The sequence below is a fragment of the Podarcis pityusensis genome (genome assembly GCF_964106645.2).
Source record: "Podarcis pityusensis genome assembly, chromosome: 3".
Taxonomy (NCBI): Eukaryota; Metazoa; Chordata; class Lepidosauria; order Squamata; family Lacertidae; genus Podarcis; species Podarcis pityusensis.
The window spans coordinates 44,865,400-44,873,855 of record NC_138026.1 but is presented as its reverse complement, the minus strand read 5'-3'; positions in this window follow the sequence as shown (position 1 = coordinate 44,873,855).

Sequence of the window (8,456 nt, the reverse complement as noted above, 5' to 3'; positions counted from 1 at the left end):
TACCCATAATGTGTGACTTGGCATTGAGCCAAAATTAAACAGACGATGTACTGATTATCAGCCACAGTTAGAGGGGAAATAATTGAAATATATTGTAAAGGAAGAAGCCTAGGCCATCAATTAATGGAACATGAAACATTGTGTGAAAAAAAATTGTTTGTCAGCCTGTGCCATACAGAATTGAAAAAATAAGGACAAAGAAGAGGGAACATCATTTTTAAACATTTTTTTTTTAAAAAAAGACATACAAGTCTGATAAAGCAGAATGAAATGAGGAGAAATCACCTTTGTGAAGAATAGTAAATATTTCTGATAGGAGTAGACTAGTGTTGAGAAAATGTTACTTTGAAGAGTCTTTGAAAATGTTGCTTTGAAACTCATAACAGCTCATCATTCCCACTGGGAAATTGTGCATGTGGTGGCCGTGAGGCAGGGTATGTATTTCAGCGGAGAGTCCATGGCAGAGGAGCCATCTAAGGTAACCACTTACAGTATGTCACCTGATGACAAAAGGACAGTAAGTGCAGGTGTGGGTGGGTGTCAGAGTGTTTGACCCAAAGAGTTGTCCCTGATGGCCCGTCTCAGACTCCACAAGCGTATATGTGAAATTAGAAGAAAAAATCACCCCAATGCACATCAGCCTATGTCTGCTTACACTGAATTGCATCTGCCACCTGTCCATTCACCCAATCTGAAGAGATTCCTTCAAAGCTCATCACAATCTTTTTTTGTTTTAGCCACCCTAAACAACTTAATATCAATTCAATTCATAAACTTTATCACGCTAGCCAAAGGCCATGGCATTGTTCACAGGGGGAACAAAAGGAAAAACAACAATAACCATAAAAACATTTTAAAAAAAATTAGCACTACCGGTGCAATAAACCACGACAAGTCTCCTAGAGATTATTTGTTGCATAAACTAGAATAGCAGAGAAATCTCAGGTAAAATATGCCAGCTTAACTGTCCGAATCCCCTTTGCAGTTGACTGCTATTTTATCTAGCTCTTTTCTCCTGATCTTTTTAGCTGCCAGCGCAAATAATGCTACTTTATAAGTTACAAAGTCATCAGTATCAGCAGCCATTTCACCCTTTCCACCCTGTTAGAGTATGTTCCATTCGTAAGCAGGGGTAATTTAATATCACCAACAAATTTGGCTACCTCACTGTTCACCTCTTATTCTAGATCATTTATGCAAAAGGCCTCTGTGCTGAACCGTTGGGACTCCACTTTCTACATACCTCCATCAAGAGAACTGTCAGTTTAATCCTATTCTTTGCTTCCAGCTAGTCCTGCTCCATAAGAGGACCTCTTCTACTCCTATGAAGCTTACTGTTTGGTAAGGAATATCATCAACTGCTTTTAGAAAGTCAACTGGACACAATGTCAATTGGATTGTCTATGCAGTCCCTTTGGGGGTACTCAAGAGTACGCAGTACCAGCACTGTTTCAGTATCATACTCTGATATTTAAATTGCAAACAGTTTATACTTGCAATTTAAATACCAGAGTAGCTACTTGTATGTGACTATTTCATCTGTTGCCAGAAAGTAGAGACTTCAATCACACACTAAAAAGTAAAAAACTTATCTCTGGCAAAAGGAAAGCAGGCATGGATTGGCACAGTGATATTTTTTATTCCACTCATATGACCTGCAAATGACTGCTTAAAATAAATAACAGTAGACAACAGTTAGCGCTTTTCACTCTATTTCTTTCTGTTCCTACCCCTACTTCTTTTAAAAAGAAACTGAATAGTCAAGAGAGAGAGAGAAATAGCAGGCAAGTAGCTGCTTTTTTATTATGATTGCAACAGCTCTTTTCCCTTAATTTTCTTTTCACAGCCTTTAGAATACTTCTGCTCCCAGTCTTTGCCATTCCTAGAGATCTCCTCAGGCATATGACTGCAATCATCTGGCACACCTCATACACCTTCAAACATTACTTTTTCTGGAGGGTCTTGAGGGAAATATTCTTTTTCTTATTCCACTTCAATCCAAATTGTCAACAGTGCCATATCGATTACAGACATCACAAAGACTAACCATGCAGTGAAATAAGGTAAGTGCCACAGGAATACCTCTCTGGCATGCTGTATTTACTGCTTCATAGCCAAGTCATCGAGAGAAGCCTCATGGTGAACCGTTTAGAGCTTGCTTCAGATATTTACAATGTTTCTACTCAGCAGGCTGGAAAAAGAAAAAGAAACCATTTCATCACTCTTTGTCTGTCTCTCTGTGTGTGCATGTGTTGTTGTTGTTTTTAAAAAGCTGCTATCTCTCACATGACACTTTCCAGTTTTGTTTTTAAAGTTTTTAATTTAAGATTTTGGAATTTTGAATTGCTTAGTGTTAGGAAGAAAGGTGTGGTGGAGAATTAAGAACCTGCATTCTCCTTTTACTAGTATTGTAAGATGCCCACTCCTAAGACGCAGACATGTTATACATGAATGGAAGTGGGGGGAGATGTGAATGAACTCATCATGTGAACACATCTTCTTCAGAAGCTATTGATGTTTAGATCTGAAGAAGTCAGTGAAGTTACAAGCTTTCATCCAGGGATGGGGAATCTACAGCCCTCCAGATGTGGTTGTACTACAGTTCCCATCATTCCTGACCATTGGCTATCTTGCCTGGTTATAAAGGGGGCTGAAGTTGAACAACATCTAGAAGACCACAGGCTCCTCAAAGACGGTTTAAATCCACGAACAAAAGGTTGTGGTTAGGGATGGACAATTCATTCAATGTTCCTTTTGCTCACTTTCTTATTTTTTCAATTTTAATGTCACTTCTCCACATTTCCACATCAGTTTGCTTTTTTTAAAAAAAGTGGTCATGAAAAATCCTCAGCATTTTTTGAAGATATCTCCTAAGATACACATTTTTAAATGCAATTTGCCCAATATAGCCACACACAAGGATCCAAAATGGATCTTCTAGAAAATGCATATTTCCCCCTCAATGGACCCCACCCCAACTACTGTTAAATCACAGATAATTCCTGTGTCCATTGACTGAGCCATTAAAACTATGGACCAAGTTATTTCTAGCACTACTACGGTACAAAAACATGGATTGACAACACATAACACCCAGTGATGCATTTTGCTTCAGGTAGTGCACAGGAAGCAGCTCACAGGTAACAGCAGTAGTCCTAGAATCACAATCTTTCAGCAGTCCAAAGTCTGGACCAAGAGGCAGCACAAGAAGCAGTCTAAGGTTCAAACATGGGGAGTTAAATTAATATCATAACCTATCAGGGAGCCAGTGTGAACCCAGCCACTGTATGAGGGCAGGATAAGGTGATGTTAAGAAGAGTAAGATAATTATTGTTTTATTCTATGACTGGGATTCTGTTTATAAATCTCCACCCTTTTTTCTTGTGTGAAATTCTGTTAGCTCCAGATCTTCCCCTTCCCTCTCTTTTGGTAGTATCTTCATGAGATTTAACCTCTCCATTTAAAGCCATGAGAACCATTTTTGCATGATTGATTGGTGTAATTAGGCGTCTAGAGGAGTGGCGGCAATGCCTTGTTGCTTCCAAGGAGGAGAGGTCTGGGCTTTTGAATGCTGCCTGCCAGGACTGGGTGACAATGGATTTGCCATGGGTAAGACAGGCTTGACCTCTCAAGAAGGTAGTGAACAATGTGTCACTAAAAGTGCAAACCTGCTGACTGTCAACTACTCTGCTGTCTCTACTAGTCGTAAGGAATCGTAAAGCCTAAGAAGAGCTAAACATAACACACACAGAGAGAAATAATGGGACACTGTCCATTAATATAAAGATGAGATAAAGTGTTTTGGATAATGTGGCCTGGGCAAATGGCTCTGCAGAAATGCGTCCAAAATTGTGAACTTCCTAGATGAAGAGATCCTAAAAGAAAAGCCAATCATTTCATAGCATTGAAGCTGAACACAAAATGGTGGAACAGTTGCATTCTTTCACATAATCTCTTTGGGGGATGAAAGACTTCTATTGCAACATTTACAGTGCCAAATCATTTTTGTTAAGTCACAAGAACCAAATCAATTATCTTGGCACTTTAACACACTTGGTTATTTGCAACAACAGACAATCCCTTGGTTTTCTTCATTATAGGCAGCATACAGCCATATTCACTTGTGCCAGAGTCTCTGGATAGGTTATTATGGAACTGGTGGAGATGAATATGTTTGTTCCAACAAAGAGTTTGATGTGCCCAAACACAGGGCTGGTACATCCATTGCACAAATGAGTAATTTGTCCCTAATATGACCAGAACAGCCATGCTGTGTTTATTTCTCTCAACACCTGGAAGTTTAGTGGAAGTTTCTAATGGCTACTAATGCTGCCTGTCAGAGGTAGGAGATGTATCAGAAAGACAGTAAGAAAAATAAGGTAGGAAAGGGAGAGTAGTGCAACAACAGAGCTAACAAAGGGAAGAAAAGTTGTACAGGCCACATAATTAGGGTCTGCAAAGACTTCAGCAATACAGGCCTAGCTCAGAGTATTCATTCAATGTCTATTTTTAGTTGAGCATTATATATATTTTTCCAAATATTATTAAGGAAGTTGGTGAATGTTGCTGAACAGTCAGCCAGCTGTGTCTGAATCCTTAGACATCCCCCTCCATGCACCTTCTGACTCCATGGAGCAAACCTCTGATTCGGGCCATAGTCATAATTAATTTGCATTCAAAGCATTGGGATAGGACTTTGTTATGATGAAGTCTAATCCTACTTAGTCATAACCATCTTGGGCTAGATTGCAATCTATACCTATTAAATTATAATATTAATCTTGCAATTTGCAGGTAAGAAAAGAAAGGTTAGTTGGTCCCTTTTAAAATAATACATTTAAAATACATATTATTCGAAGGATGAAGACTGATTAAATGTTTTCAGACCACTGAGCTCTATTTCAAAGTGCCTTTGTCACACTTAAGGCAAACAAACATTTCATTTTCAAAGTCAAAGTCTACCAGAAAAAAGCCTGCATCTTTAGGGAATCTCTGCACATTACTCCTTGGCCGGTGATTGCAATTTCACACACACAAAAACCCTCTCCCCACTCCCAAGACCCTAGGACAATTTGCCACTTTTAAAAGGTCTCTCTGATTTTTAAAAATTAAGGTAATAAATGAACCTATCTTGGTATAAAGTTACAATGAGTACTTAAAAAGAAAATCAAAACTGAGCAGCCAACATAAAACATAATGAAAAGGCAAGATTGATGGGTGTATGGTGTTCAATTCACAGATGCGCACACCTGTCATTTGCAAAACTGAGAGGAGCCCAAGCTCATTCCAGAGTTGAGGGACTAACTGTAAGTTCATGTCTTCACTCTCTTTCCTGCTTGGAAGGAAAGAGCCAATGGAAATAGCTATGGATCCTGATGAAACAGCAGCTAACAAAGTGTGTGTTTTCATCACACGCTTTGCCCATTAGGTATTAATATATTTGATAAAGAGAAAATAAAAATAAATAAAACCCTGCCTTCTTTATGTGAATGACAATATGGTAGCTTTAAAAAAAAAAAAAATCCCTGCCAAAAACGTCTATATCACAGCTGCCCAGAGAGCATAACAAGGAGAATATTAGCAATGTCCAGATGCACATAAATCTACAGGGATACCTCTTGCCAACAGCAAAAAATGAAAGGGATGACAGTGTCAATCACATCCAATAGTCTATGTTAATGCTTTTCAAACAGGCCTTTCACAGCGGAAAATGGGGCTCATTAATAATGTATGGTCCAGTCGGAAGAAGGAGAGGAATGTGGTCGGAGAGAATGCATTGTTCCTTATCCAGAGACTCTTCCTAACAATGCCAAGCCCATTGCTGAAGGACATTTTTTTTCTTTTCTTTTTTCTTTTGGTCTTTAGGACTGCACTGAAACAATTTCAAACCTATTATCCTAATTGGCCCTTTAGTTTGTAGGCGCATGTTGCAAATGTTGCACTTTTAAGAGCCATTCTTTATTTCCCCCTCCTCTCCACTTCTCTCCGTCCGTCCGCCCCCTCCCTCTCTGACAGGCATCCCCCCCCCCCACTGTATGAGTAACTTACCAAGCTTTCAAAACTGCCGGGTGGGTGATAATGCAGAACAGGGCATCTTTCTCTCCCCCCCTCCCTCTCCATCACCTCCTCTCTGTTATTTGAGCAGCTGTCAAGAAGGTGGCTTGTGGGTTTGCAGGTATGTATTTTGAAGCCAGCAGATTGGAAGCTCACACAGGAGAACGAAGAGAAAGGAAAGGCTTAGGATGTCAAAATATATTTCCCTCCTGGCATGGAGAATCATCTCCCAGCGATTTGGTCAAAAGCACCTAATTGCTTCAAACAAGTCCATTAGTGTTGCCTCCTGGACCATCTGGAGTCTAAAATTGCTTTGTTTAAGAAAAAAAATCATCTTGCCTGCACCTGTACTTACTATGAAATATGTTCTCATTTGTATTTAGCCAGGTGCCGGTTTGGAGTGTGGAAGTAGGGACTGGTAAGAAATAATTGTTTCTTCTTATATACAAGTGAGAGGACATACCGGTAAATATAAAGTGAAGACACTTTTTGTGTCTCATTGGCATGACATTTGACTCATTTGGAGATGAGGACTTGGTTTGGGGGTACGGATTTTTCTGAAATGAAAAACAGTGAGTAAGGTTTGGCACTGTGCGATGTGAGCTCTGTCCAAATTATTTAGTCTATCATTTCAATCCACAGGACCCTGAATTGTCATTGTGTGTCAACTAGGGAGAGGACAGCAGATGCAAGGTGCACAGTTTTTTTATTCTATCAGAAACCAGACGTTTTGGCAAGCCTTGGCAGGAACAAATGGTTGGATAGATATTCCATCTCATGTGGTGGCATTGGAGAGATGTATACCTGCCAGCTCAACTTCTGGTTGGGAAGATGATGTTACAGGATGCTTTATCTTGCCATCCCCTGGGAATGTCATTTCCCCTCCCTCTCAAATCCTATGACTTTCAAGGTCCTTTTTCTAGTAGCGATTCACCACAGCTGGGAGCCAATTCAGATGTAGAATTACTGGCAATAATGTGGGATGGCCTTTCATTGGGAAGCAGTGATATTATACGTAGTTAATCAACTGCAGTAAATGAGATTCCATCTGTAGATACCATTTGTTGTTGTTGTTTAGTTGTTTAGTCGTGTCTGACTCTTCGTGACCCCATGGACCAAAGCACGCCATGAATTAATTAATAAACATCAGTGATAACATTCAATTCTCATGAGTAGGTGTTGCATTCAGGCAAATGTACCCTTTCAAGCTATTGTTCAGTTTGCATGATACCACACATGTGATAATTGCTATTTACAGTGACATAAGCATACGATGAAAAGCCCTAGAATACAGTTGTTTCATCGTTATTGTGAAGTTAATAAAGGGGTTCCTCATTTGAAAGACCATGGAGAAAACTCTTCTATCAACAAGCTAGGTATTTTCTCTCCTACAAGTTAATCTTTGGAATGAAGGACTACTTTGAAATTCTGAAAAATCATTTCTCTAATCAGGCCAGGCACATTCAAAACCAGTGAACAGCATAGCAGTTTAAACTGAGAGACCATCCAGGGGCTTCCTTTCAGGAAACCCTTCATTCTCAGAAAATCATTCTCAGTGTGGCAAAATCACAGTGCATTCTGGCTCCTTCCCAGCAGTGGCGGAGCAACATGCTGCAGCCCCAGGAGCGGAAAACAGGCTGGGGCGTGGCTGGCGTGTCGCCCACGGGGGCGTGCCACGTGTCCCAAGGTTGCTCAGCATGCAGCATGCGTCCCAGGAGGGCGTGGCGTGCATCCTGGGAGGGAGTGGCCACGATGGCACCCTTTCCCCAAATGGTACCCAGTGCAGCATGCTCCCCCCACCCCCCTTCATATGCCAGTGCTTCCCAGAGGCGTCAGCTTGGGCCCCAGATCGTGGGTACCTAGTGCTGCATGCTGCAATGTGAGGTGATGACATCACAATGCAGTGCGACATGATAACCTGATGATGTTACACCATAGTGCAATGTGATGACACCATGGCATGATGCACAATGATGATGCTCTCCACTGCCACTTCTAGGCTTCCAGGCGGGGGCAGGGGACCATGGGTACATGTCCGCGGCCACAGTGAGCCCCAATGGAAGCCCCGCAGTGGAGGCCCAGCTCAGTCATTGCCATGGCAACAGAGAGCCAGAGGTAGGGCAATGGGCAACAGGCAATGGATGCAGGCCAGGCTCCCACAGTTACAATTTTGTATGTGCCTAGGCACCAGGGCCCCCTGCAGTTGGCGCCAGTGCCCCTTCATGTGTCTTGCAAGTTCTGACATAAAACTTGAAGAATATTTTACTCTGGTTATTTTATACAGAATTTTAAACACCAGTTTTTCCTGGCCACATACATACAATAAGCTCAGAGAGGTGTTAAAAAATTCAGCTGCAAAGTAAGCATAAGCAGGAAATCAGAAATAGACTTGTTTAGGTGCA